This window comes from Globicephala melas, chromosome X (genome assembly GCF_963455315.2).
Source record: "Globicephala melas chromosome X, mGloMel1.2, whole genome shotgun sequence".
Classification (NCBI taxonomy): domain Eukaryota; kingdom Metazoa; phylum Chordata; class Mammalia; order Artiodactyla; family Delphinidae; genus Globicephala; species Globicephala melas.
The window spans coordinates 102725080-102750789 of NC_083335.1; the positions used below are offsets into that span (position 1 = coordinate 102725080).

Sequence of the window (25710 nt, forward strand, 5' to 3'; positions counted from 1 at the left end):
TTACCTGTACTTAACCCTCTGTTATATGTTTTCTGCTTCCATGCTCCCACACTTGAAATTGCTCTGGCAACATCATTAGTGGCAAAAAATATTGCTAAATCCAATGGACAAATTTTAGATTTGGATATTTCTGCTTTGTTTGACACTTCTGACTATTCACTTTCTTAAACTATTTGTTTCCTTTATTTCTACAGTGCTAATCTTTATTATTTCTACCTCTCTGATCATCTTGCTTAATTTCTTTCATGACCTTCTAATCCCTTTCTCATTTTTTTTTTAAAAAATGTTGTTTCCTTTCATCTCATTTTTATCCTCTACTTGGATGAACTTTCCTAATCTTAAAATATAAAGTACCATTTAAATGCTGATGATTCTCAAATCTATTTCTCCATCATTAACATATTAATGTACCTCAGAAGCATATTATTTGGTACTTGCTGATAATTTCCAAAAGTGAATTTATTACCTTCTAACTTTCTAGAAACATACACCAAACAAAGCAAGCACCCACAATAACTCTGCTCCTCTTCTATTGCTTATCTTGTAGATGTCACTATAATCCAACTGAACACTGAAGACAAAAATGTGGGCTCTATTATTGACCACCGTGTCTGCAATGAGTCTTGCCTCAGGTTATTCATGCCTATGTGTAGTCATCTTGCACGTATGCAACTAATAGGATATTGCCCAAATGACTGTGCTTGACTTCAAACACAAAAAGGTTTGCAGCTTATACCTTTTCCTTTTTCTTGGATAACTGGTTGTTAGGGAAAGTGAGCTGCCATTTCATGAGGATACTCAAGCAACCCTATGTAGATATTTATTGGCAAGGAAATTAGTCCTCCTGCCATGAGCCAGCAAGGCACAGGCTTCCTGCCAACAGCCATGTGAGTGAGCTATCTTGAAAGCAGATCCTTCAGCACTAGCTGACATCATGACTGCAACCACATGAGAAGACCCAAGCCAGAACCATGTAGGTAAAGCTGCTCCAGATTCCTGACTCACAGAAACTGAAATAATAAATGTTATTGTTTCTAGCTGCTAAGTTTGGGGGTAATTTGTTGTGTGGCACTGAATAACCAATACAACTATTCTGTCTCTCCTTACTAATCATCAAGTTCTGTCAATGTCATTGCACAAATATTAATGAAATCCACTTTTCATCTTCAAATACTATTGTCCTAGTCAGGTCTTCATCAACTCTGGATTGGATTTAGCCCTCCAAATTATCTCTTCTCCTAGCACGATACTTTTCAAATCCATTCCCCATTCCACTTTCTAAATGATTTACAGAGAATTCAAATTAACCATTCCACTTTTATGCAATAAAGATGTTAAAAAAACCAAAAAACTCCAGTGGTTCTTCTGCATTAATATGAAAGTAAAGTATTTGCCATGATGTAAAAAGTCTTAGGTAACCTGAAAGCTTTTATTTTCCTATCCAGTTTTATTTCTCACTACTTCTCAGAACTCACTTTGTACAATAGAAATAAATACTGGACTGTTTTTTGACCTTGACACACAGCAGCTACATACCTCTATGTCATTTCTCCTAAGTTTCCTCTTCTTATAAACCCTTCTATCATCTTCTTCCTGACCACTTCATTATCAACTTTTGAGACCTAACTCAAGAATCATTTCCTCCAGGTAAACTTCTATAACTCCTGGAGGTCCGATGAAATAAACTCCTTTTGTTAACCTATAGGACTATTTAAATCCCTCTATCATAGCACTTACCACGTCATAATAAAATTCTTTAAGCATCTGTTTCTCCTACTACTATGTGTGTGCAATGAACTGAATGCTTGTGTCTCCCTAAAATTCATATGTTGAAATCCTAACCCCATAGGTAATGGTATTAGGTCGTGGGACCTTTGGGAGGTAATTAGGTCATGAGAGTGGGTCTCTCATGAGTGGGATTAGTGTACTTGTAACAGAGACCCCAGTGAACTCTCTAGCTCTCTTTCCACCATGTGAGAATAAAAGAAGTCAGGAGTCTGAAACCTCACCAGAACCCAACCATACTGGTACCATGATCTCAGACTTCCAAGAGTGTAAGAAATAAATGTATGTTGTTTAAGACACCCAATTTATATTTTTGTTATAGCAGACCAAACTGATGAAGACAGTGTGGAAGAACAAATCTTCACATTGATTTTGAATAGAAATCTACTGATTGCATGCTTTATTTACTTGTAGTTTGCAAGTCTGCAAATGGAACAAAGAGACTCAGGGGATTGAGGTTTTCTGACTAGCAGAAGGAGTTATATGAGAGAGAGAGAGAGAGAGAGAGAGAGACTAGACAAATTTAGATAGAAATAGTGGTGGATCAAATTAGTACAAGGCCAGTGGGTTATTTTATGTGCTAAGTGATCAATTTACATTTCTAAAAGAAATATTTAACAATATAAGTAAACAATATTTCCTGCAACAAACATGATTTACAAGTTTACATGGATAAACTATTACATTTATAAATCTTGCTTCTTTTTACTACTTATTATGCATAAGAGGTTCTTGTAACTCAGACAACAGATTATGCATAGTTTGATCTTAAATAGATTTTTCTTACATAGTCCTTTCTTTACAGTATTCTGAGTTAATCAGAATATGTTATCTAAAATTTACTTCCTTATTTTTAATGAGATATGTTGTACCAATTCCAGCATTTTAAGTCAAATAATAAATATAATTGTAATTCCCCTTTTCTTTAATTATAGGTGTAAAATAAAAACAGTTTATAATTGTTAATGTCCAAAATAGGAAACATCTGAATATCAGGGATTATGTCAATCATTTCTATACATTCAGTACGTAGATAATACCTAGCCTATATCAGATACTCCATAAATATTGTTTATATAAGAGTGAATTGGATCAAATGATGGATCAATGATATCACTAGTATATTAACACATCATATATGGGATAATATGAGTAGATTATCATTTATTTAAGGCTTGAGTTTTGATCCAATTATCTGAGAAAATAATCATTAAAGACTAAAACATATTTTAATAAACTGTACACTGTAACTTAGATTTGCAACAAATTTTAATAATATTGATTAGGGTCACACACATGGTGGTTAGTGACATCAACTCTAGGAAGTGAGAGAATAAGTGTAACTGATCCCATGATACACTTTTCGGGGGTTGGGGAATGAAAGATATATGCAGGTGTAATGAGGTCATTAATTTAGGATGATGTCTAAAATATTAAGTAGGATTGTTGATCTGTTCATTTCCTATCAACCGTAATATCTTGCTATGATAATGAGAACATTATAGGTGTAGATGAAAGGGAAATAAAAGAAGCCTCCTACCGAGAGTGACAGTTGACAAGAATGGAGAAAGCAGAGATATCAACAACTATGTCAAAAAACATTACAATTGGGAGAATTCAGAGAGTAATTTAAACTCTGAAAAATTTAATAATGCCAGGGAATATTATTGATTTCTAGCACAATAAAATAAATCATTTTCATAATATTTTCTTCTGTCATTAATAAAAAGTAAAATTAGGTTTAGTATACCCAGTTATAAAGTAATTGAAAATCAAGAGAATGCACTGAAAATAGCTTATTTCTAGAAAATGTTGAAGACTTAATTATGCAATGAATTCATCAAATAATGTGTTATTTCTAAATTACATAATATAATGTCCTTCTAAAACAAATATAATAATTTAAAATAGATGCATAGTATAAAACATAAGACAAAGATAAAATGTATTTACCTGCTTTATCTTTTAAGGATATAAAATATGCACAACTCAAGTTTCACCTTTTATCCCCTTACCATTTCTGCCTCCAAAAGTAGCCTTTATATTGCAATTGGTATGTACCCATCCCATGCAGGCTTTTAAATTTTTCATAAGCATGAACATACATACAACTATAATAATTGTAGTAAATAAAATTCACATTTATTGAGCATAAATCTGTGAGAAGCACCATTCTATGTACTTTACAAGCATTCATTTATTTAAGCTATGTAAGTAACTCCTTATGAGATAAATTTTATTATTCCTATTTTATTTACTTATTGAAGTATAGTTAGCTTACAATATTATATTAGTTTCAGGTGTACAACATAGTGATTTGATATTTTAATACATTATAAAATGTTCACCACTATGAGTCTGGTTACCGTCTGTCACCACATAAAATATTACAATGTTATTGCCTATATTCCCTAGGCTGTACATTACATCCCCACGACTTATTTATTTTACAACTGGAAGTTTGTACTTCTTAATCCCCTTTACCTATTTCACCCACCATTATTCCTATTTTAAGCATGAGGAAAGTAAGATACAGAGAGGATAAATAGATTTACCCAAGATGACAGGATGTAGTCTCAGGATTTGAACCAGATAGTCTCTATCTAGAGTCTGAAATTTTAACCATTAATTGCACTTATTTTTTAAATTAAAAATTTTATTTTGAGATAATTATAGGTTCATCTGTAGCTATAAGAAACAATATAGAGAGATCCTGTGTCCCCTTTACCCAGTTTTCCCCAATGGTAACACTTGTAGAACATTACTACTCTATGAAACAGGATACTGAAATTAATAAAGTCAAGATACAGAATAATTTTATCACCACAAGGATCCCTCATGATGACTTTTACAGCTACTATCTGCCTGTCCCTGGCCAACTGAAACCACCAGTCTCATCTTCATTTCTATAATTCTGTCATTTCAAGAATGTAATATAAATGGAATAATATAGTTTGTAATATTTAGGGGGATTGCTTTTTGTTAATCAGCATAATTCCCTGGAGATCATCCAGTTGTTTTGCATATCAATATTTCATTCTTTTTCATGCTGAATAGTATTCCATGATATGGATTACCACAGTTTGTTTAACTATTCACCGTTTGAGGGACATCTGGGTTGTTTCTAGTTTTGGCTATTACAAATAAAACTGCTATGAGCAGTTAATTAGTGTACAAACTTTTGTGTAAACATAAGTTTTCACTGCTCTGGGATATATATGGCTGGGTTGTACAGTAATTGCATGTTTAGTTTTATAAGAAACTGCCAAACTGTTTTCCAGAATGGCTGCACCATTTTTACATCCCCACCAGCAACCTATGAGTGATCTAATTTCTCCACATCCTCACCAGCATTTGATGTTGTCATTATTTTTTATTTTAGTCATTCTGATAGTTGTGTAGTGATATCTCATTGTGGTTTTAATTTGCATTCCCCTAATGGTTAATGAGGTTGAACATCTTTCCATGTAACTATTTGCCATCCATATATCCTCCTCAGTGAAACATCACTTCATATCTTTTGCCCATTTTATGATTGGATCTATTGGTTTTTCGCTGTTGAGTTTTGCAAGTCTTTATATAGTATATATAGTATGCTAGATATTAGTCCTTTATTGGATAGCTTGTCTTTTCGTCCTCTGAATAGGATATTTCACAGAGCAAAAGTTTTTAATTCTTATGAGACCCAATTTATCAGTCTTTCCTTTTATGGAACATGGTTTTGGTCTATAGTCTAAGAACTCTTATCTAGACCTAGATTCCAAAGATTTTTTCCTATTTTTTCAAAGTTTTATAGTTTTCCTTTAACATTTCAGTATCTGTTTTTAAGTTAATTTTTGTGTAATGTGTGAGGTTTAGGTCAAGATTCTTTGTTGTTCTTATTGTTTTGTCCAGGGATGTCCATTTGCTATAGCACTATTTGTTGAAAAGGTTATGCTTCCTCCATTAAATTCCTTTTGCATATTTGTAAAAAAAAAATCAGTTGAGCATATTATGTGAACTGCCTCTGGGTCCTCTATTCTGTTCCTCTGATAATACAACACTGTCTTGATTACTGTAATTATATAGTAGGAGTTAATATTGGGTAGAAAGATTTCTCTCATTTTATTCTTTTTCATTGTTTTAGCTATTCAAAAGCCTGTGCCTTTCCATATAAATTTTACCATAACATTTTCTATATCTACAAAAATCCTTGTTGGGATTTTCATAGTAACCACACCAAACCTATAGATCAATTTGGGGAGAACTGACATTTTTACTATATTGAGTCCTCTAATCCATGAAGACAGTATGTATCCCCATTTATTGAAGTCTTCCTTGGTTTATTTCATTAGTAAGATATTGTAACTATTTTGTGAAGACAATGATCATTTCTCCCCACTGTCTCATCTGAACAACCTCAATATCCATTATGCTGGTCACTCTGCAATCACCATGCTAAGTAAAAACTAAAAGAGCACCTATAGCTGGCTGTTGCTAAAACTCAAAAAGATATCACACTTCATTAAGCTTCACACACACACACACAGACACACACAGACACACACAGACACACACACACACAGACACACGGTACACTAAGAAATCTCCAAACACCTATCCGGGGGATCACGGCCATTATGAAACACACAAACACTCTCCCATACACTCAGCAGGGAGGAGACCCTAACAAGGAGGGATCACAGGGGTAACAGTGAGACTGGCATTTTATCTGCCTAGGCATTCTGGCACTATTGACCAGGATGGATGCAGACTTCTCACAGGAATTTTCAGCATACATATTCTGTACATGATTTGTTAGATTTATACCTAAATATTTCATATTCTTTGTTAATGTAAATGGTATTGTTTTTTTAATTTCATTTTCCACATGCTGATAGCTAATATATAGATATGCAATTGATTTTTATGTGTTAATTTTGTATTCTAAAACATTGCTAATCTCACTTATTAGTTCTAGTTTTTTTGTTTTTTCTTTTGGATTCTTTAATATTTTCAATATAGACAAGGATGTCATCTGCAAATAGTGAAAACTTTATTTCTTCCTTTCTAACCAATCGGTATGCCTTTTATTTATTAATTATCATCATCATCATCATCATGCTTTATTTCAGTGGTCAGAATGCCGAGTTCTATGTTGATTAAGAGTGGTGAGAGTGGGCATCCTTGTCTTGTTCCTGATATTAGGGGGAAAAATAATGTCTTTCACCTTTAAAGATGATGTTAGCTGTAGGTTTTTTGTAGGTGCTCTTTATCAAATTGAAGAAGTTCCACTCTGTTCTCAGTCTGCTGAGAGTTTTCATCATGAATAGATGTTGGATTTTGTCATATGCCTTATGTGTCAATTGGTATCATGATATGATGTTTATTCTTTAGCCTGTTGAATTGTGGATTAAATTCACTTTCAAATGTTGGACCAAAGTAGTTGCATCAACATGCATGTCCATTAATGTTCTTAACCAATACTAGGCCTTTCACACTTTATAGTTTTTGGCCTTCAGAGGGGAGTGAAATTGTATCTAGTTGTATCAATTTGTGTTTTCCAAATTTCTGGTAAGAATATATTTTTATGTTAAATTCAAGTTTCCTATTCTGTGAAATTCCTGTCTGTGTCCTTATCTGTATTAGGTTTTTGTTAACGATTTATAGGAGTTATTTGCTTTGGTACCCCTAACATATATATGATATTTTTGCATATAATATCTGTTGTATATGATATTATACTTCATAAATTCTGCTATAAGTGGCAAATTTTTTCAACATTATATTTCTGAGATTCAGCCATACTGAAACATTTGGCTTAATTTTACCTTTCACATTTTATGAAAATAACACATTCCATACATCCATTATCTTGTTAATAAGTATATACAGTAAGATTGTTTCCATTTTTTTCCATTTTTATGAACATTTTTCTACATGGGTTTTTTGGAATATTTGTAAGAGTTCCTCTAGGAGAAAAATTATTGACTTATAGACTAAAGGCATTGTGATAGAGTACTAACATGTCTTCCCAAGATTCTTATCCCCGGTATACACACACTTTCTCCCAGCTTCTCAATAAAACACTAATCTAGGTACTGGTGTGAAGAGATTTTGCAGATGTCAAATAGTCCCAAATCATTTGACCAAGTGTTGTCTTGAAATCAGTCAATTGAGCATGGTATAACTGACTGTGGTCTCTGCAATTTCTACCCCAGGGGTAGTAATTCTAAATTTTTGCCTCCTCATCTTTATTGTATCAGCCATTCCAATTGGTGTATTAGCCTCTAATCTTTCTTTAATAGGAGGTGTTTTGGTTTTCTGATTAATTATGACTGATACACTTTTTCTTGCAGTATTTATCTTTGTTTTTAAAATGTTCATATAATGTCTTATTCTTGCTTGAGATAGGATGTGACTGTGTATTTCCATTGCTACAAAAAAAATAATTTCCATTTTCTTTAACTCTCTCTTGTACATCATATGCCATCTATTTTTAAATCGATAGGATACAAACAAAAAACAGCATATTTTTTACAGGTACAGAAATAAAATGATTGTGAGAAGAATTCACTACATATCACTCCTATTGTTACTAAAATGACATAGTACCTAATGTCAGGGAACATAACACTTTTCTTCACTGAATACCCTTATGTGTATCCTCAAGAATATTGGAAACTGAGAGAACTTGATCCACCTTGCTGGAGTGTATTACATTTAAAGTGTACCTGAGTATTTTTAAAGAAAAGACTGCAAAATTCTTCTATAAAGCAATTCATCTTCGAGTTCCTCCTCCTCCTTCTCTTTCTTCTCCTTCTTTATCTCTTCCCTTCACCTTCACCTTCCCTTTCTTTTTCTTACGTGTCCCATCTTAATTATGCAAATATGAAGAAAGGAGGCGCCTGTTGCCTTGGGAGATGTATATATCTGCAGTATAATTAGCCTAGCAAAGAAGGCTCCTCTTAATATCCCTTGGTTGCAGATTCTGTTTACTGGGAGGTGATGGATAAATGTGCCTGAGAGCCAATGAGTCACATGGGAGGAAAGGATTAAAACTCTTGCAAATCCCTTTGGAGGTCAAACATTATTAAAAACTCACTGATGTTTTGTGATGGTTCTAGGCAAGATCTGCTGACATGAAAGGCCACCAAGCACAAGCTATGTGCTATGTAGAAATGGGTAAAGCAGTTGAAGATCTAGACTCTTTAAGAGGACTATTCAACTCAAGAAACAGAAACTGGATTCCTGCTGATATAATCATTCGAGGATGCGAGCATTTGATTTGATTTCAAGTTCAAAAAGCAAATCACACTTAAACTTTAAATAAAGCAGTGCATGTAAAGTACCTCTGTAGTCTCTGACAGTAAGTGGCTACTCAGTAAATAACAGTTATTTATTCTATAACTCCTCCTCTACCCACACTGGGGGGAAGAAATAGAATATGTATCATTTGGTTGGAATTTGCAGATTTCTTTTGGGCTTCTGTTCACTGCAAAGCACAAACTCCCAATTGATCCTCCCTTCATCTCTAGAAAGTCCTCTTACCATTATTATTAACAGCTCTTCTATAAAACTGTCACAATTCAAGTAACTTCGTGTCTTAGACCTCTTTTCTGTCCTTACAACATATGAAGGGACTTCCTGTGGCTGATCAACATTTATTGATCCAAATATTTGCTGTCTTCCAATAGCATTGAATTAAAATTATTCTTAATTACATCAATCCCAAAATTTTAAGATTATCCCATTATAGATGTACTTTATTGAATTTAAATAATCTAATTATCAAAATATTTATATATTAGGATTTCTAAATTCTTTAACACTAATAAATATTAACACTGTGGGAAATATTTCATCTTCTGACGTTGTTTATTAACAAACTCAGTTTGTGTGTGCATCACAGTAGTACACTTAATCAAGCCAAACTATTTTTATCCAAATAGATGGAGAAAATTATTAGGTCAACTCTTTTGCTTAGTAAATCTACACTCATTTCAAAAAATTATTCATGGAGATCCCCACCTTCTATATGCTGCCAATATTATCAATGAAAAAAATAGTGCTATTTTTGAAATGGCAGTTATATAAACTTACCTTTCCACATTTTCTTAAAAGTGACCTACCTTTTAAAGATTCAAGGCATGTATTTTATTTCAAATAGCATGTTTTACTACTGTAACAATTTAATCTACTTGCCTACTCCTTCAAAACTTAAGTTCTTGATTTTTTTAAACTCATCACATTTTTTTACAATCCCTTCTCCCTCTTCATAGACAGCATTCTTGATTTTTAATAGAAATTGCATATATTTAAGGTGTACAACATGATGTTTGATATACAATACATAGTGAAATGATTACTACAGTCAAGTTAATTAACACATCCAGCATTCTTGTTTTTACTTAAAAGCATCACAATTTTCAAAATTGTATTCCTCCACTTGTCATAGAGTAAAAACCTCCTTTTGGCTTAAGTTATGGGTGTTTTCCTATCTCATATTTTGCTCTGGAAATAGAGGAACAACTAACTTTAAATCTAAAACGTATTTATAAATTTACATCAAGAATTTTAAAGTCTTTTTAATAGAATTATGGCATGTTTTATACTGTTTTGTTAACAACCACTTGCAAATAAGAGGCATTTGGCAATTGTTAAACTGAATTATATTCTCCTTATTATCATATGTAGATCTATATCTAAGATGAACCCCAACAAAACATAGCGGCATCTTGGTACACTCAATAGGAATAAATACAATGAAATGTTTGCTCAGGTTATTAGTAAACACATGCTGATTTGTTTCCAGAAAAACTTCAAATGTTGTATTTAAAAAATACTAGAGATATTTTATACTTTAGCTTAAAAAACAAAGACACTAGTGTATTGATAAATGGTAGTTTGTGCAATCACTTCTGATTTGGTATACTGGGGTAGAAATTTTCAGAAAAGTGAGAAATAACTTACTAAAAGTGAGTATGTACTATGTATTTTGTAAAAGTACAGGTAGTTATTATATTGCTGTAGCCCTTCATTATGAAGATAACTATATGTTATTGCAGCCCAGACCACATTCGCAAGTTTGTAAAGAGATACCTAACTAGCTGTGTTCACAAAACTGCTACAAACCAAACACTCACAGCATTTCATTTCATTCTCAGTGCCAAATCAAAGATGAAGTACCTGGATAGGGTATGCCTTTGTACAATTAAATGGGAACATTCAGGATGAAGGAGCAAAATTGCCCAAGTTCACACAGTTTGAATATGTCAGATCAAGAAATAGAACTCACATCTTGTGCGTCCAGAGACATTTCTAAGACTGTTTCTATATGACTGTTGCTTCTAGACTATCTGTATCCAGAACTATGTCCATAGATGATGTTCTCTTCCCCCTTCCTAGATGCCTCTATACACATCCCTTCTTCACCTGTACTGAGCTAATTGGCTTTCATTTGAGGTAGGAAATATGACTCTGACCCTTGACAGATTTAGAACAGATTTTTATTTCTATTCTTGTTTCACAGGGGTGAGATTTATGAATGCTATTTAAATACTTCTTAATTTAAATGTGCTAAAATAATATGAAGTTAGAAACTCTTTAAATGGGTGGTAATTCCAAGTATTCAAACACATTAGGAAATGTAGACGAGGTCATTTTGCAAAGTTAAAAGTGCAAGAACTCAAAGTATCTAATTTAAAAATTAATTTATTCTTGTATCTGTTATGGAATTAGTTTTCCTCTTCCTTTTTTCCTGTACTATTTTTCTCTCCTCCTCTTACTTCACAGGCATATATTCAGATATCCAGCCCCTGTCAATGAGCCTCCTTAATTGAGCCAGGTGGTCTTGGAGGCAGAATTTCACCAGGAATACTAAAGGTAGTGCTTATGTGGATGCTCTTTAAAGCCCCAGAGGACATTTGGCAATGACTGAAGACGTTTTTGGTGTCATAACTAGAGTACAGGTGCTTCTGTCATCTAGGGGATAAAGACCAGGGATCCTGCTAAACATCCTTTATGCACAAGACACCCCCCAACACACACACACACACACACACACACACACACACACACACACACACACACCCCAAAGAATTATCTGACCCAAAATATCAATAGTGCTGAGACTGAGCAACTCTGACCTAGGTAGGCATGGATCTCATTTTCTACTACGGAAATCTTGTAAAAAGTTTTTTATGATTAACCTCTTAGCAAGCTCTATCTAACTCACTGGCAGAGATTATATTTATGATTGATATGATCTAGTGCACTATCCAGTATAGCAGTCACTAGCCACATGTGATTATTTACATTTAAATTAAATTTGTCATTGAATAAAGTGAAAATTTCAGTTTCTTGGTCATACTAGCCAGATTTTGAGTGCTCGATAACCACATGTGGCTAGAGGTTTCTTTATTAGAACATTTCCATCATTGTAGAAAGTTCTATTGCACAATGCTAATCTAGAGACTCCACATATGAACCACAGTGAAAGTGAAATATCTGATAGACACCATGAATGATATATCATGTGTGTGAAGGAAATGGGGGTGGGAAATGTTATCTATTCTGAAGTTTATATTTTTACTTTTAATGATCAGTCATGTACCTACAACAATATCTAGAGAGGTTAAGGACTGAGCAAGATAACCAAAAATAAAGTAAAATAAAAATAAATTTTTCTTGAGAACGATTGAGGCCACGCTCTAGAATTTTAACTATACACATATAATATGCAAATATGTGTTCAACAGCCTATACGATGGGTTTTAAACATTGATTTCCATTTCTTTTTCAATCAATGAAATAGGATAATAGTTAAGCAACTGTTTTCCTCTTCTGTGTCAAAAGCTGCCTTGGGCCTACCTCACACTATTTGCACTGGGATATATGTCTCTGCTTCATAGCTCTGATTGTGTAAACCTTACTGGGTTTGCTAAAAACAGACTGTAATCATAAAGTCTGTGTAATTTCCCTCTGAAAAATTATTGCATTCCTCTCATATGTTTGGTTTAACCCAGATTGTGGTCCTTAGTATAGCTGCAATATCTGATCTTATTCCACATAAAATTAGAAGGAAACAGAATTCTCTATGCTTTAAAAGAAAAATTGCACCAGATCGGTTCAACAGCCAAAGGAAAACATATTCAAGACTATTGCAATAGGGGAGAGAGATATAACTCAGCTTCACTGAAACAAAAAGCAGGAAAATTTTAAAGGCTGAGGTGAGCTAATGGAAAAATACTGGAGGATGTTGGAGGGAAGTGTGTCAGTGTGATTAGGCTATCTGTGTTTGCTAACTGGTGCTTATTTAAGTTAGTTTTCAACTATCACAGAGTCTGGGAAACATTTCTGATAATTACATTTCAAAGGGATGGCTCCCACGTCTTTGAAAAAGACATTCCTAGGTTGTAGAAGACTTACATCTCAAAGAGACAGAGAAAAAATATTAGCATTGCCAGTTTTCTTAAATAAATGTTCTACAAAAAGGAAGTCAGGGGTCTGTAGTTAGGAAGAAGCCTGGCTAAAGTTTAGTCAAGCTGAGGGGAATGTTAAGGCTGTCTTGGTCAGTGCACAATGAACTGTGACATTTTAACCCTAAGTTGCTGGGAAGAATAATTACTGATTTGAGTTTAGGTCAGAAAATGGAATCTTCCATTGAGCAATATCACACCGCCCCTCATACAACACAATTTACACATTTTATCACCCTGATTGAGGCCTAAGACAGTGCTATTTAGTTTTGTTTTGTTTTCAGGTAAGCAGCTTCAAGAAAACCAGTACTGAGTAATGGAAGGAAGAAAGAGTCTGAAACAGTAAGGGCAATTGTACCTAATTATCAACTTGATGACAAATTGAAATTATAATGGAGTTAATCACAGTTAAGGCATACAAAACTGGAGTTGGGCAGCCATTAAGGATCTGGTTTCAGACACATCTTTGCACCACTGAGAACTTGAATTTTCTTTGAACTCTACCAGAACCAAGGACATCACCAGCCAGCTGCAACCTTATGGTCTCAAAGTTGCTTGTAACTAAGCAACCATTTCGGACCCCAACCAACCATTACTTAACAAGCACCCTTACTTCTTGCCAGCTCCAATTATAATTCTTGATAAACAACTTACGTAAATAACTGTAACCTTCAGGATTTTGCCTTTATCAGCCTCCTCCATGTTGTAGTCGGGCGGAACACAATTCAAGTGCTTCTTGAAGCTGTGTCTCCCAAGGTGCAGTACTAACAAACCCGAAATAAACACTAAAAAGAAAAAAAATCCAATCAGTTCTCTATTTCTGAAATTTTGTTTAACAAGCTGAACCGAATTAGGACACAAAATTCATTCATTTTCAGAGTTTCTAAGAGTAGCTTCTAAGTCCATAGCTATACTATAGTGAATCAGATTTGAGGACAAAGTCTCCATTTCAGAAGCTCACAGAGTAGGAGAGATAAGCTCCTGGCCAATTGGTCATCTCAAAGAGAATTTGCATGGGGCAGACGTGCAGAGTTTCCTGGTTTCTGAGCAATATTTTAATTTTAACCTCATAAGACTATTGTGCTGCTTTTACCCCAAACAGTGTGGGTTCTAACTTCTCCTTCATCTCCAGAATAAGGCAAGTCTCCCAGTCTCATTTGTCCATAACATTGCCTTTGAAAGCATTTATCACAATTGCAAATATTTAGTTATTTGCGTAATCACTTAGTTTTAAAACTACCTGCCCTAATAGCCTGTGAACTCCATGAGAGCATGTATACTCATAGCTTCCTTTTCCATTGCTGTGTCTCTAGCCTCTAGCTTAGCACATGGCCAAGAGTAGGTATTAAATGATTATTTTCAATGTAGTGATACTGTGTGATAAACTCTTTGCTTCTTAAGAAACTTACAGGTAAATTCCTTTTACTCTGCATCAGACTTCTTAAGGAAATTTTCTAAAATGTACTATTTGTTCCTTTAAAAATAATATTGCATATTCAAAACAATTCAGAGCACAATGAAGCATTTCATAAGTTATGAGCACAGATTTGTCTCCATATGTTATATGTCATAATATATATGTTATTAATTTTCAAGATAGAGAGAAACCCAATCTCCTCACATAATTCAAAATAAACATTTTATAGATAAAAGTGGCATAACTGAAGTGAACCATATCAGTTTTTAAAAATGTACAAAGAGTATGTGGCCAGTAGGGTTGGTGTGTATTTCCACTGATGGTCAGAAACAATTTTAGACTAAAAAAATAATGATGTAGTCATGAAAAACAAAGGACACAAATGAGACACAATAAGGGCAATGAGATTATGCTACTTAAATGTAACTCAAATATATTGTATGCCTAATATAGCTTAGATACTTTATAAATTGCATTTAACAAAGTAAAATAAATTTTTTGTTGAGGAAATATTACCCTAAGAAGGTTAGCTAGAAAATAGCAACAGAAGCTAAAAGAATGGAAAAATGATAGTTTAAACCTTATCCCTAAAACCTAACTCCAGTATTTAAGTTTGAATTAGATAATTTTCCCAACTGAGATTCTTCATGTATTTAGTAAGCTTGACTGGACTGATTCTAATTCATTTTCATACACAATGAGGCCTGCTCTTTAGAAACTCTACACTATGTAATGTTTCACGTCACCTTTACATTTTTAAATAGTTCACTGCCAACCAACATTTGCTCATAAGGGTTCAATAAAAATGATGAGGATATAAAGAATGAATGATATTTTAACCTTGTTCTTTTCTCTTCTCATTGGGCATATTACATTATCACAGTGTTCAAATCTGCATCAAATCTTATAATCCTGGGTTATTTGTAAATGTTTTAGAGATAGTTGAATTTTTTGGAAAGAACATTTTAAATTAAATTTATGTATTTAATTTTCTGATAGACAATCAGAGCCTTTTGATCTAAAAATTATTCCTCAAATGTCTTGTAGAAAAAGTGACTCAAGAATAAACTCATGCAGAAAATATTTTCTCATGCAGAAAATATTGCCTGAGCTTTATTGAGATATAACTGACACATTGTGTAAGTTTAAGGTGTACAATGAGATGATTTGATACATTTATATATTGTGAAATGATTACAACAATAAGGTTAGTTAACATATCTTTCACCTCACATAGTTACCATTTTTTAACTATTTTAGATGGCCAATTACTTTTCCAAGTTATATGTCAATATATGTAAAGAGAGAGGTTTTCTCTGAAAAGTCCTACTTTTTGTTTAATATTTCTGTTATATAACATATTGTATTATATGTTGGGGTTAATTTTTTCCAAAACAAAAATGAATGTTTAATACTTTGTTCTTAAAAAATAAAGTATATGATATGTTGATTTTAAATTTTGAAGAAAACTGTGATATTCTTATAAATTAACCAACTACTTTCCCTCCCCCTCTCCCTCTTTTCCAGATGCCTCCCTTATCCAGATGTCTAGGACTTCCAACCAACTTCCAAAGGCTTTGCGTTTTTCTCATCTTAAAAAATTTCCCTATTATTTGATTCCTATGATTGTATTTGCTTACTATATACCATTAAGTGTCGATCATGTTGTCTAGGGCTCAGCAAACCACCTCCCCTTGGACAAATCCAGCCCACCACCTGTTTTTGTTAATAAAATTTTATTGGAAGAAAGCCACGCCCGTTCATTTGCATGTTATCTTTGGCTGATTTTATACTACAAGGACAAAGTTGAATAGCTGTAACAAAGATCATATGGCCTGCAGAGCTTAAAGTATTTACTATCTGGCCCTTTGCAGCAAAAGTTTGCTGTCTCCTATCCATTGCCTGATATATAGCAGGTGCTGAATATATACTCATACATTAATTACATTAATAGATGATGGATGGCAAATGATAGGGAGATGCAGGCTTTATGTAAGAGGAGACCACTTCCTTCATTCAGGGTGTTGAGATCCAAATTGGCTTCTGGAGTATGAGTGGGTTTTATTATGGTTAGAGAGAAAGAAAAATGTAACTCTTCACAGAAACAATAAATATTGGGACCAGGTGGTGAAGTGAACTAAAAGATTTAGTTCTTGGCTGTTGTAAAAAACATATAATTTCATATCAGAAGAGTATACGAATATCTGATTGCCTCCAATTCTCAAAAATTGGATGCTCAGTAAGAACACTAAGTGTGGTAGAGTTCAGTATTACCTAATTTAAGAAATTTTCACAGCCTATTGTGTTTCTTATCTTGAGGTACTTTCATTGCTACTTCTACCTTTGCTGTGGAACTGTTAACTAGTCAAAAGTGAAAATAAACAGTCAATGAATTTCTTTCTAAAGATTGCTATAAAATACTTACAGTATAAGTTAGGAGTTTGGAATTAACCTATTCACACTACTATATGTAAAACAGATAACCAACAAGAACCTACTGTATAGCACAGGGAACTATATTCAATATTTTGTAATAACCTATGAGGGAAAAGAATCTGAAAAAAATAGATATATATGTATATATAACTGAATCACTTTGCTGTACACCTGAAATTAATATAACATTGTAAATCAACTATACTTCAATAAAAATAAGTAAATAATTTTTTTTAAAAAAATGCTTAAAGTAGAAGAGCTTGTAATATTTAGGGTCTTTAGTTATCGGAGTTATATTACAGTCCTTTGAAATATGGATAAATAAGAGCTGGCTTGAAAAAAAAGTTTAATAGAAATTATGCAGCAGAAATCCAGAGAAGGAGAAAGAATATAGTTTCTTCAGTTAGTGAAACTTGATTTCTTAGATTTCTCAAGTAGTTACTGGACTATGGAATCTCCAGAGAAGTGACTGAACACAAGAAATTTTCATGGTTGATAGAAATACATTTTCTTTGGTCAAATACGAAGCAATCTTGAGGATGGGCAAACATACTATATAAAGAGACTGTCAAACGTTGTTGTTTAAATTGTATTGCTTTTGTGGATTTAAAGTGGGTTTATAATTGTATATTATAATATATTTAGTATAAAATAGAATGTATAATTGGATTCTTCAAAATATAGAAATGATATTTATGTCTCATTTCTACTTTCAGAATTCCTTATTTCATTTTTTCCATTTAAATTATCTCTGTCGTGCTGTTTTACATTCTTTTTATCTGCTGTTTTATTTATATTTATATTTGTTTATGAAGATAGAAAAATTCATAATAAAGGATGTGGTTGGCAATAAATAAGCTGTGAGACTGCATATTTTGTAACAGAGGAAGCTTGGGACATGAAACAGAAGCCCTGAGCGTTAAACTTTCACTCTCTGTGGACGCAGGGGGCTGCGGCATTACTCCTGAATAAAAGAAGACCTGGCTGTGGAGCTGTGAGGACTTGAAAAATCTGTTTACAAGCATGGTGCCCAATTTGCAAGTTAAAGTGGAATATAGCTGGAAATAAATTTAAGAAGCAAATCCACCTGCCATAAAGAGCACTGCTTTTCAACCAAGAGGCCAAAGAAAAGTAATAGTTGGGAAAGTCCTGATCTTAGAACCAGGCACTTTGAATAAAAATTATTAACACTGGAGAGGGAACTGCCATATAAAATGCTTGTATCAGACCATCTAGTTTGGTGGATGAGGAAATCCGGCATATCTAGTCATGAGGTATTTGCAGGACAAAAAGCAAAATATCAATCCATTGTTAGAATATCTTCCATCCTCCTCCAAATGGTAGAATTCAAGAATGAAAAAGAGACCTTACAAATGAAGAAGAGACTGAAATGTCAATAACAGCCTACAAAAGAACTGACTTTTCTTTTCTTTCCTTTTTCTCTTTCTTTTCCCTTCTTTCTTTCTCTCTCTCTCTCTTTCTGTTTTTTCATTTATCAATGTTTTATACAATCAACAAGCATTGAGTGGCAATTATAATTTATTGTGATAAACACTGAAGATAAAAAGATAAAAAATAAAGCAATATAGTAAATGGATTAATAGAAATGTGCACATAGTATTATTGGGCACCTAGAGGAAGAATGTAACACCATTTAAGATGAGGAATTCAGGAAAGAAATAACCTCAATATTGAGTCATTGGTATGAGTATGAATATTGAATATTGAGTCATTGGTATGAGTATGAATTGGCTGCAGGAATAGGGACAGGAAAGAAGTGAGGTAGAGATTGAGCAGAAGATATTTTTGGCAATTAGTATGTTATAAGGAAAGTCTTTGAAAAGCAAAACTACACAGTGTATGAAGGAAACAAGTACCATTCTGGGTTACTGAAGCCAGAAATTTGAGGCAGGGAAATGGTCAGTGATAAGAAAAAGGGTCAGGTCATAGAGAGCCTTGTATAAGTCTTTTAGAAATGTTGGAATCCATACTATAAGTAACTAGGACCCATGGAAGCATTTTAAGCAGCTGAATTATTTGAAATATTGCTTTTTAAATAATGTTGGTGGCTTTTTACAGGGTTTCCACATTTTTAGTGGGGGTTACTGAATATTGATTAGTCACCCAAGCAGATTTAGGAAGTTGTAATAGTGAGATGTTAGATTTAAACTTGAAATATTGAAGTTGTTATGAGAATGAATAGAAGGGAGCTTACTAAAAATATTTAGAGGGTAAAACTGACAGACTATTATAACGAATTTGATGTCAGGGTTGAGAGAAAAAAGAGATTTAAAAATGATACCTAGCTGGAATGGTTGGGTGGATGGTGGTATAACTAAGTAAGATATAAAATAATCTAGAAGGAAATAAAAATCTGGTGGAGGAAAGAATAGTGCAGTATTCTTATATGCTATATTTAAGGTGTCTGCAGACAGCTGGATTTAGTGTATAACTCCAGCAGAGATCTGGACAGCATAATGGTAAGGATGAGACAATGACAATGACTGGGATCTCACATATAGAGCAGTGGGTGAAAGGTAGACCATTACAAACTTTCAAGGTTGACAGATATATCCAGATTTGGAAAAACAATGGGTGAAGAATGGGAACCAATATTAGAGGCATAGGTTCAAGGAAGTAGATCATTGAAATAAGGAAACAAAACATTTGCGGCAATGTGTAGGTCAATCCAGGCTAGCTCCATCATGTCATGCTCTGTCCACTCCTAACCAAAACTTGGCTGACTCAGATGGAAGGTCCACTTTTCATTTCATTTCTCTTTACTTTCTCACTTCCATCTTGAATTTAATTCTTTGCTATATTCCTTTTGGGTTCCAAAAAAGCTCCAGATTTGAGCATTTTCATGCTTCCTCTCCCATAGGCTCAACTTTCCCCGTCCCCACACCCTTGTATGTATGCTTTTCAAAATCATGCCAGTATCCTGGCAGTCTCATTGTAAGGTGATTTTGTTATTGCTTTTGTTGTTGCTTACTTGCCTTCACCATATTTGTGCCAAACAGTGTGACGGATGTTGAAGAGAGCAAAAATAAGAGGATGTTAATTCCAGTTCTTTGGGGGTTTGTAATCTAGGTATTAAGATATGCTTAAAAATCACTATCATTTGCTGTAGGAATTAGAGTGAGGTAAGCGAAAAAAAAATGTAATATAATATGATCCCCGTATTTTTAGTTTCCTTCCTTTTTCCCACTTTAGAAGTGTTAAAACTGAAACCCAGAAAGCTGATCTTGACTTTCCCAAGATCACGGTACTGGCTAATGTTTAAATGAATAGTTCTTTGGTGAACAAATGGATATTGTGGGGGCTGAAGATTCAGATTTAGGGGTTGACTGCAGGATTAACTATGCCCGCACAAAATGCACGTTATCATAGAGAGCTATCTATTTAACTGCGTTTCTAGAAAAGGCATATTACTTAATGGAAAATTCAAAATACATGACATGTTCATTTCCATTCATTATATCTTGCTACAATAATTCCATGTGCTTAGTAAAAAGAAAGAAAGCTCTCTAAAAACAGCAGGCCACAGTCTTTCCTTGTTGAAAAGCTTACTCTTCTTTGTCATATTGGCTGATGTTCAGCTGCACACAAAGAAGCAGGTTGTTCCTGCTGGGCTTCACAAGGAGGAGGTGACAGAAGCCCAGGTATGAGCTCATAGCCATGGTCCCCGACATGGTAGGGTACAGCAGTCCCTCCATTCTGCACAGAGCCACATGTTAATTGTATATCTGTTGAAATGCTGCTCCCTCCAATCCTGATCTGCAGAACACTGTGATGAGAGCTCTAGGGAAGCCCTGTTCCAGAACCAAGGAATTTTTATGGCAGTGATATAGGAAGATGAAAACATCTCATCCACAACTTCCATTAAGTTGGCTACAGTAACCAGGCCAGGGGACCTAGGCTCCTGGTGGGAGAACTCACAGATCTTTGTGGCATGCCTATAAATGTCCAGATAGCCATCATGGATTCCCAGAGAGAGTTACTATCTTCCTGGCTACCAAGCAGATGGCACCATCCTCAAAGGCTTTTAAGTACTTGAGTCAGGACACTAAAATACGCTGTAATTGGCTGTTAAGTATAGCAATGGAAGGACATATTTGGAAGACACAGTCAGCTAGATATTGGTTCATAATTATTTGTTCTGGAAGATTCATTGTGCTGGCAAAGGTCAGGATCACAAACCGGGCCTCCTTGTGATTGGGCCAAAGAAATTGTATACTATATCTTATTTTCACTCCACAGTTTGAATTCATCCACAAGCAGCAAGACAGTCTCCAGAGATGGTTCAAAGCTATGTGATAGCAGTTTTACTATGAACTACATATGTTGGCCTTTACACATTGGAATAGGAAGCTTCTCTAGAGGAAGGTTTCTGAACCCTGGCACTATTAACATTTTGGGTTGAATAATTATTTGTTGTTGGGAAACTGTCTTGTGCACTGTAGAATGTTTAGTAAGGTCATGATCTCTGCCTACTAGATGCCAGCAGTAACACCTCATCAGTTCTGACAACCAAAAATGTCTCCAGATATTTCCAAATGTCCCCTGGTGGAAACCACTGCTCTAGAATTTTATTGGTAAATATATTCGTATGGCTATGTTTTGTTTTTTCATTAAATCAACTCACACTTTAAGTTATTTAATAGATTTTATAATACTGATATTTAAAAAATGTTTTTGATTGTCTATTTACATAATAATTATTTATCCAAATTTAGCAAAAATATAAGTAAGAATTCCATGGATACCAACTTCAACCAAAATTCTTTGTCTAGAGAGGAAGGTATGAGCAAACACAGAAGGACCCAGGTAACAGCAGTGGCATTATGTAAAGAAGTGTGTGTTGTTACATATGTAACCATCACTAAAGTACTGTAGAAGAACAGAAACCATTCAAAATTTACTAATTTTAGCATGACTTTGAAAACTACCTAGTCTTTTAGAAATGTTGGAATTTTTTAAGACTGGAATTTACGAGTATCACCTTAACATTTTTCTTCTGCTTTCCTTTAATTTCTCATATACGTAGTGTCATTTCTTAATGGTGACAGAGGCTTTTGGTACCAACAAGCTTTTTACCAGGGAGTAGTATGTTTTTTTCTGCAAGATAACCAGCCTACGTTTTGGCATTAGAATTTTCTAAAAATAATAAATATCTCACTTTTTCCCTCAAAGATTATCCCAATCCTAAATAAAATTAATTTAGTAAGATGCTTAACATTTAAATGGCAATGGTCTTCAGAGCTGTTTCATTGGATAATTTTTCACTAGGATTTTTTTCAGAATCTCTGGTATCAGAGAAAGCTTATAGTAAAGGAACAGATAATTTTATTTTTAAAATATGCTTTAAAATTACTTAAGCCTTCGGTGGGAATGTAAAGTGATACAGCCACTATGGAGAACAGTATGGAAGTTCCTTAAAAAACTAAAAATAGAACTACCATACGACCCAGCAATCCCACTACTGGGCATATAACCTGAGAAAACCATAAATCAAAATGAGTCATGTACCACAATGTTCATTGCAGCTCTATTTACAATAGCCAGGACATGGAAGCTACCTAAGTGTCCATCAACAGATGAATGGATAAAGAAGATGTGGCACATGTACACAATGGAATATAACTCAGCCAGTAAAAGGAACAAAATTGAGTTATTTGTAGTGAGGTGGATGGACCTAGAGTCTGTCAGAAAGAGTGAAGTAAGTCAGAAAGAGAAAAACAAATACCGTATGCTAACACATATATATGGAAATCTAAAAAAAAAAATGGTTATGAAGAACCTAGGGGCAGGACGGGAATAAAGACGCAGACCTACTAGAGAATGGACTTGAGGACATGGGGAGGGGGAAGGGTAAGCTGGGACAAAGTGAGAGAGTGCTATGGACATATATACACTACCAAATGTAAAACAGATAGCTAGTGGGAAGCAGCCACATAGCACAGGGAGATCAGCTCAGTGCTTCGTGACCACCTAGAGGGGTGGGATAGGGAGGGTGGGAGGGAGACGCAAGAGGGAGGGGATATGGGGATATATGTATAGGTATAGCTGATTCACTTTGTTATAAAGCAGAAACTAACACACCATTGTAAAGCAATTATACTCCTATCAAGATGTTAAAAAAAAAGATACACTTATGCTGCAACCAGGAAACATACTACTAGCTATTTACCCAAGTTATATGCAAACATGTATGTTTGCACAAAGCCTTTTACAAGAATGTACATAGAGCTTTATTCATAAAATCCAAAACTGGAAACACAGCTCAAGTGTTGATCAATAGAAGAATAAATAAAGTGTAGTATATTCATATAATGAACTACTTAGGACTACAAAGTAGCAAGTTCCTTGCACAGAAAGTGACATGGATGAATGTCAAAAACATGCTGAGTGAAAAAAGCCTCACACAAAAGAGTACATAGTGTATAAACAAATCATAGAAAGTCCTAGAACAAGCAGAGAAAAATTAATTTATGGTTGAAAAAAGTCAGAATAGTGGTTACCTCTGAAAGCAGGGATGAAGTGAAAATGGACTGGAAAGGAACATTTGAAAACTTTTCTGGGGTGATGACAACATTCTATATTGTGATAGGAGTTTGGGTTATTTGTCAAAATTCATCAAAATGCCTGCTTAAGCTCATGCAGCTCAATATGAAAAAAAACAAACAACCCAATCCAAAAATGGGCAGAAGGCCTAAATAGACATTTCTCCAAAGAAGATATACAGACTGCCAACAGACACATGAAAGAATGCTCAACATCATTAATCATTAGAGAAATGCAAATCAGAAGTACAATGAGGTATCATCTCATACCAGTCAGAATGGCCATCATCAAAAAATCTAGAAACAATAAATGCTGGAGAGGGTGTGGAGAAAAGGGAACCCTCTTGCACTGCTGGTGGGAATGTAAACTGATACAGCCACTATGGAGAACAGGATGGACGTTCACGAAAAAACTAAAAATAGAACTACCATACGACCCAGCAATCCCACTACTGGGCATATAACCTGAGAAAACCATAATTCAAAAAGAGTCATGTACCACAATGTTCATTGCAGCTCTATTTACAATAGCCAGGACATGGAAGCAACCTAAATGTCCATCAACAGATGAATGGATGAAGAAGATGTGGCACATATATACAATGGAATATTACTCAGCCATAAAAAGGAACAAAACTGAGGTATTTGTAGTGAGGTGGATGGACCTAGAGACTGTCATACAGAGTGAAGTAAGTCAGAAAGAGAAAAACAAATACCATATGATAACACATATGTATGGAATCTAAAAAAAAAAAATGGTTATGAAGAACCTAGGGGCAAGACGGGAATAAAGATGTAGACCTACTAGAGAATGGACTTGAGGATACGGGGAGGGGGAAGGGTAAGCTGGGATGACGTGAGAGAGTGGCATGGACATATATACACTACTAATGTAAAATCAATAGCTAGTGGGAAGCAGCCGCATAGCACAGGAAAATCAGCTCGGTGCTTTGTGACCACCTAGAGAGGTGGGATAGGGAGGGTGGGAGGGAGGGAGACGCAAGAGGGAAGAAATATGGGGACATATGTATATGTATAACTGATTCACTATGTTATAAAGCAGAAACTAACACACCACTGTAAAGCAATTATACTCCAATAAAGATGTTAAAAAAAAATGCCTGCTTAAAATTTGTACATATTGTTATAAGTAGATTTTACCTCAAATTAAAAAAAAACTGTAAAAAAATACTGACCTCTAGCTTATGAGTTGCATACTAAAATGTTTATCACAAGTATACTGATGTGTGCAAATTATGATAAAATGCCTACAAAAAATACGATGGGTAGAAGGATAGCTAGACAAAGAAACGTGATAAAACAGGTAGAGCAAAATGTTGTGTCGAGTATTGATGTTGGGTATATGAATGTTCACTGTAAAATTCTTTCACATTTTCTGCACACTGGAGATATTCTATAATATATTATATATATATTTATATATATATTTAACACCAGAAAGTGGCAACAACATTTTCTCTGGCTTTCTGACTAGATCTGTGTTACCCACCATTTCTGCAGAGGCAGGAACACTGAAATCGTCAGTACGATGGAAGATTCCTGAGGAGGCTCTGAGGTAGCAACTACAAATGCTCTAGAAGGCAAAAGAGAAAAAGAAGGAAAAAATATTATTTAAAATGAGACTCTTAATCAAATGCAAAACATGAATAAATGGTTTTTTACAAAAGAAAACCATCAAAATTCACCATTGAAAATATTAGTGCAATAAATCCCATGAAGGAGGCTGCACAGCCCTAACGAAATATAATCAGGTACTCTAGATGGTGTTAACTGCTTCTAAGAAAAAGAAAGTATAATTAAAACATCAAATTGTCATTTTACAGCATAACATTTCCCTGATGGGACTTTGGATTGGTACATGCTATTTTAAGTATATAAAGAAAGGTGCCAGAGAAACAAATATATCCAATTATGACTTGGTCTTGGAATGCTCAGAAACAATTCAACTCAATGTATTAAATTAATGCATGCACTCATTCATTCAACAAATGTTTATTAAACACTTAGAACAATCCAGGTACTATCTCTG

At 34.2% G+C, this 25710-nt stretch overlaps 1 pseudogene; it reads right to left on the reverse strand.

The window, feature by feature from the left end:
• Nucleotides 1-20789, reverse strand: part of LOC115846513 (programmed cell death protein 7 pseudogene) — a 36434-nt pseudogene extending 15645 nt beyond the window's left edge.
• Between the last annotated feature and the right edge of the window lie 4921 nt (nucleotides 20790-25710).